Here is a 6,421-nt window from a genome sequence, read left to right as displayed (position 1 = left end):
CTACGTTAAATCTAGTTTTCTGTTCCATATAGCCTCGTAGTTAATATGTTTTTAATCCATTTGTAAACCAAGACCGATACTAATGTACTTAATTCCTCTATGACTCTCCACACGCTAAGGTAAGAGCAAGTGAAGTTTTTCCATAGTTCTGTTCTACACCACCTGTAGCCCATTTTGAATCCCAATATCTTTCTTCCATTCTTTGCTTATATATTTCGTTGGGTTGCAATACTTTTGAATAAGAGATTTTTAAAAAATTTTAAAAATAACTTTTATTTGGTTTTGAATGAAAAAGTAGGGAATAAAATATTGTGTGTAACTTATAAGAAATTTTTACAAAACATTTAAATTTAAACTTTACATAAAATGAATATATTATTTACTCAATTAAAAATTTATTTAAGTTAATTTTTTAGAATTTCAAAATGTATTTACGAAAAACAAGTTATTCCTTAAAAATAATTTCGTGAAGCTAAAAATATGCAAAAATGATATTAATCATAAAAGTATGCATACAAAAAAAAATTATAATTTATTTTAAGATTCTGACTGAAAGAGAAAAAAGAAGTCCCTGAGCAAAGAAGAAATCGGGAGCCATCATCGATTTTGTTAATGCATTCAGCGTCAATTTCTCTTCTAATAATTAATTTTCCGGTTCTCTTAAAATGAAAATTCTCTCCTTTTGTTCCAATTGTTATCTTAAATATGCTAAATAATTTGTGCTGACGATGTTTTAAATTAGAAATTTTACTACATTAAATTAAGGAAAGCCTCAAGCACAAAAATATACTTCCTCTGAATAAACATTTTTAGTGTTAACGAATTTGGATTTTTAATCCTTAAAACATCACAATATACTACTATCACAATGTTGAAGTGATCGTTACGTCGAAAACATTGTTCCAATTGTTTAGTCAAAGTTCCAATCCTTTGAGTTTCATTTTCCCTTTTTTTCTTCTTTCATTTTTCGGTGTATCTGGAACTGTTTAGGTGGATAAAAAATTCCACAAATTGTAAAACCCTTTCTCCAAAAATTTCATGCAAAAAATATACTATTATAGATAAGTCATTATTATTTTTTATTTAATTTGTGATGGGAGTACTGTAGAGTGTAAAAAATTTTATGTCATTTTAGATGATGCAATTTCAAGTAACAAAATTTGAACAAAAGCGTCTGAACTGTTAGTGAGGACAGAAATTTCAAAGATATCGGATTTTGGAAATATCGTATTATTAACGAGTCTTATAACTGTGTGCACAATTTTTTTCTTCTTCAACTACAAAGTAATCAACATATTACTTTCAAACCATTAAAATTGGAACTTAATGAAATTCCAATTACTAAAATCAAAGTTGTGTATGGAGTTTCGCTTTGCTTTCATTTTACAAACATAACAATTATGCGAAATGTATAATATCAAGAGCTTTAATTCACAGGAAGTAATGCCTGTAAAATTGTTTATTATAGATATGTTATTAAATTAAAAACTTAAGTCAGTTTATTCTCTAGTTTTTATTTATTAATTTTAAGTGAATGAGCGGCAAAGAATATTTTTGCTTGGGCTTGGAAAGTAGCTCATATAAACTATGAGCGCTTTTTTTCCACTTCAAATAATAGTTTCATAGTTTGAAAAATGACAAATTTTGGATTCTCCAAAGATTATTTGTACACTTTATTAGTTTTTCAGTATAACTCTGCAACTGCTTGTGCACACTTAATTATTATAAAACTTGTTTACGAGAAAATTGATGTTACGCGCATAAAAAAATTATAAACGTTAATTATTTCTCTAATTTAAATGGGAAAACTATAAAACAGATATATTTAATAATAACAATATTATAATACAATTAATTTTAAGACATTAAATCGGGCAATCGCGACTTTGCATTGGCTCCTCGCTCCCCCCCCCCCCCAGTCAATAAAAAAAGTTGGCATGCAACTACTTGAAACAGTTAAACCTCGTAACCATAGTAAACCCCACTACTTCAGACGATTGGCTCACTACTTCAGATGACATAATTCCTTTTGAAGTTTGTAGCATTTAAGGAATTTGTTTATAAATAAAGAAAAATAAAAGTCAGTAAGTTCCTAATAGGTCATGTTAAATATATTTACCACCAAAAAAATGGCATTTTTATAAACTAAATGAGTTGTTTTTTTTAAATATCAATTACTGTTCTCAAAACAATTTCAATTCCAGAAATACTTTTATTTACCTTTACTGGAAATAAAGGGCCCATTAAAGGGTTAACTCAAAATCCTGAGAGAGAATAGCTCTTTTAACCGGATAAGAAGGCGGTACACTTTGTCAGTAACATGCAGAGGTGAAAGAGGTAACGGCTCCATGCATAAAAAAAGCGGGCACCAATCATTTGAGATCTGAGGACAATAAAACTTAAATCTAACTTATTTTTATCAGGAAATTTAATTCTTTAACAGATAAATATTTATCTTAAGCAGACTATTTTATTTAGAATAAACTATAATTTTCAAACAAATTTATTAATTTTTTGTTTTAAATTCTTAAAATTTAAATATATTTTCTTAAATTTTAAGGAAGACTTAAGAATACTTTGTAGGAAATGCTAATTTTTTTACTATGGTAGAATTCGACCCCTAGGCACATTATAAACAACACTTTTTGTGAGTATATATTCGAAGAGTTAAAATCTGGCATATGGCACTGCCTCCTTTAATTGAAAGCTTCGACACTGCTTCTTAAAAACAGTCCTATCAGACCAAACATGCAAGTAGACCTGATTCGATCCTCTACGACCCTAAGAACCACCCAGTACAAGTGATTTACATACTCTCACAATCTATGGAATCGAAAGTGTTGTGGTTGGTCACTGAGCAGTACCTTGGGTACAGGGATCTGGAGAAAAAATTTTCCTTCCCCTTTAGATCTTTGTCTAAATTGAGGAAGTCGCCTCACGGATTGTCATGGCATGTTATTATTTCCCAGACTGTTGAATATAATCCAATGTGCAGCTCTAGTGCGACGTAAATAAATACCCATCTTCCTATACTAGAAAAGGAAGCACTCTTTATTTGATTAAAATGATGCCCTGACGTTGTATGTGACAGTTTATTTGATTACTGATATTTGTTTAAACAAAAATTTAGATGGCAGCTACAAGCCTGACTGTTTGGAAAACGGTGACTATGCTCTTTATCAGCACAACGGCGGGGTGTACTTCTGCGTTGACAAAAAAGGCAAATTGATAACTTTGCCCTCAGGTAGAAAATCATATTACAAGAGGGATTAGAACATTGGATCACTAGAACAATGTTTGAAAGTTAAGTTGTCAAAGTCTTTATGAATAAAATGATTCATTTATTCTATTTTTCATCTTTAAATTTAACTATTTATATACATTAATAGCATTGCATTTACGCAATTTATTTGCTAAAAATTTGTTGTAATATATAAAGAGAAAATATAAACTATGTAGCGGTTCAAGGAGTTGGTTGGTTTTTGTGGGCAACCATAGATAGCAAAAAGTCAACCAAATCAAATCAAACAGTATCCAAATTCAAACAATAATATATTCACGTGCTAGTCGTCGGGTTACCGAAGCGGGAGTGTCATCCTCTCTGCAGAGGATCAAAATTGCGATGGCATGCCTTCCGGATCATCCCCAGAGATGTTTCCCAGACCGTCACCAATAGCCGATTGTGCAGCTCTAGTGCAACGTAAATGAAGTACTACAACAAACAATAATATGTAGAACACTTTAAAATACAGTCATTGCTTTTTCATTCTTAAAACTTAATTACGAGGGTTATTTTTTTTCAAGGTCCGATTGGTCGCTAAAGGAAAACTTCGGGTAAAATCTGCTAGGGTTGTGCACAGACGTCTTGCGCTGTGTTTTCAGCTGGCCATGGTAAAGCATGGGTTAACGGTTGTCATTTTTGAGCACGCACGGAGCACATAAACATGCTTCGAAAAATAGAGTCCCCCGCCAAATGTGAATTGCGTTCCGTCATTCGATTTCTGCATGCTGAAGGAAGTAATGCAGCTGAAATTCATAGACGAGTGAGTAAAGCGTACGGAGAAGCTTTCATGAGTGATAGCAACGCGTGGAAATGGAGCAGGAACTTTGATGCTGGACGTACAGATGTTCGTGATGCAGGCGTCCAGGGAAGGAAGTCAGTGTCAAGCGATGATCTTGTTCAGCGCGTGGATCAGGCGATTCGCGGAAATCGCCGGTTCACAAATTCCAAGTTGAGTGAATTGATTCCGAAAATTTCACGGTCAGCACTGTATACCTCTGTGAGTAAAAGACTCAAGTACCGCAAACTCTGCTTGAGATGGGTTATCAAGATGCTGTCTGACCATCACAAAACTCAACGAATGGGCCCCGCATTAACCGTCCTCCAGCGCTACCGCGACGAAGATGAGCTTTTGGACAAAATTGCCCCGGGAAATTACGCTATGGGTCCATGGAAACTGAAGAAACGCTGACTGTCATGGGAAACTGAAGAAACGCTGGCTAGGAGGACAAACTTTCGCCATAGACAACGAGCTGCAAACCTGCATACAGAATTGGCTGAAAACACAGGCGGCTGCATTCTATGATGAAGGTATTGGAAAATTGATACCACGCTACGACTAATGTATGAATCGGAACGGCTATTACGCTGAAAAGTAGCTTCATGTTTTATCACATTGTTCCATATAAAATGTTCTTGATTCTGACTGTGATTTTCTCTTAGCGACCAATCGGACTTTACAAAAATAATAGCCCTCATATTTACATACATTAATAGCTTTGCATTGACATAATTTATTTGCTAAAAGTTTGTTGTAATATATAAGGAGAGAATATAAACTACGTAACGGTTCATAAAGTTGGTTGCCTTTCGTAGGCAACCATAGATGGTAAAAAATACACCAAATCGCAACAAACAAGATCCAAATTCAAACAATAATATTCCGAACATCTTACAATACAGCCAGATTTGCCAACTTACTAGGATTTGGTTATGTGATAAAATTCTTTTTGTGGTAGAAAGTTTCGTGTTTTACTAAATGTTTCTTTAAGAAAGTTCTTTCTTAGTTAATTTTCACACCATTACATGTGAATGATAAACATTGTTTTTAAATGTTGGCAAGATTAATCAAAATTTTGAAAGTTATGGTTTTTGACTGCCTACAATTCTAAAAAAATAATTTTGCCACACGTTGGAAATTAGAAAAATTTGAATAAAATCATAATTTTTTTTTATTGATCATATTAGTTTAAAAGTCAAAGTTTCAAAAGAATAATTGAAGCAATAAAGAAAAAGAAAACAATGGAAACAAAAAATATGGCCACTAAAGCCGACGTCTTCAGGGGATACCAGCTCTTGAATCCATAAAACAAAACATTTTTTACTGAGAGAGCCTGATAAATGTCAAAATTTGCTCTCTTAGTACCCCGAAGGTTTTGCTAAAGTCCAGGAAAAAATACAAGAAATACATAAAATGAAATCAGAAAAGAAATTTCAAGCAAAATCTTGAGAATATAATATAAAAATGAAAATACAAAAACTCACAGTAAACTGGTCTAACAGCAATTTCATGAAACTATCTCAATGCAAAAGAAAAATTTGAAATAAAAGAAAACAGCACCCTCAATTAAAATGCGCAGTAGAAAGAAAAAAAGGATAGGAAAGGTAAAGATTGTGTAACAGATTAATATAATGCTTAACTGTGGTTGTTCAGTCAAGAGCTCTAAAAAGAAATAATAAATTAATATTCCTTAATCATTTTCCTGATCAAAAATTTAACATTACAATAATTACAAGAAAACTCATTATTTCTCAAACTTCACAAAAAATTATTCGCTGCCTCCTGAAAACATTCAACTTTATTGCAAATTTTTTTAATTCTAAACAATTGTGAAAAAACTAAATTTTTGAAAATTTTATTGCACAAATTAGTATTAAAGTTACAGAAAAAAAACTTTAAATTTAAAAGTTTTTCGTTTATCAAAAACACCAATTTTAATTATTTTATCAACAATATCAATTTTAAAATCTAAATATACATCATTTATGCAATTCTCATTAGTTTTTTTCAAAACCAAATCTTTAGGATAAATACTAAAAATAAAATCATGATTATCACAATTAAATAAAATCGAATCATCAATATATCTACAAGCATTAAAATCATTAAACTCACGAAATTTAGCTTCAAAAAAATTTAAAAAAAATATTAGCAAAAGCAACAGGAAAAGAATTACCTTGTGGAATTTCAATAATATCTATATATATAAAAGTGAATGTGTGTCTGTCTGTCTGTCCTCTATAGACTCCTAAACCATCCGACAGAAAGCTATGAAACTTGGCATACAGATAGTTCAAAGCACGAGGAAGGTTTCTGTCGACATTAGAACATTCTGCGATAAACCGTTCCAGCGATATCAG

This window comes from Parasteatoda tepidariorum, chromosome 4 (genome assembly GCF_982258835.1).
Source record: "Parasteatoda tepidariorum strain Cologne lab strain chromosome 4, Ptep-v5.0, whole genome shotgun sequence".
Taxonomy (NCBI): domain Eukaryota; kingdom Metazoa; phylum Arthropoda; class Arachnida; order Araneae; family Theridiidae; genus Parasteatoda; species Parasteatoda tepidariorum.
Note: the sequence above shows the minus strand (reverse complement) of the source record.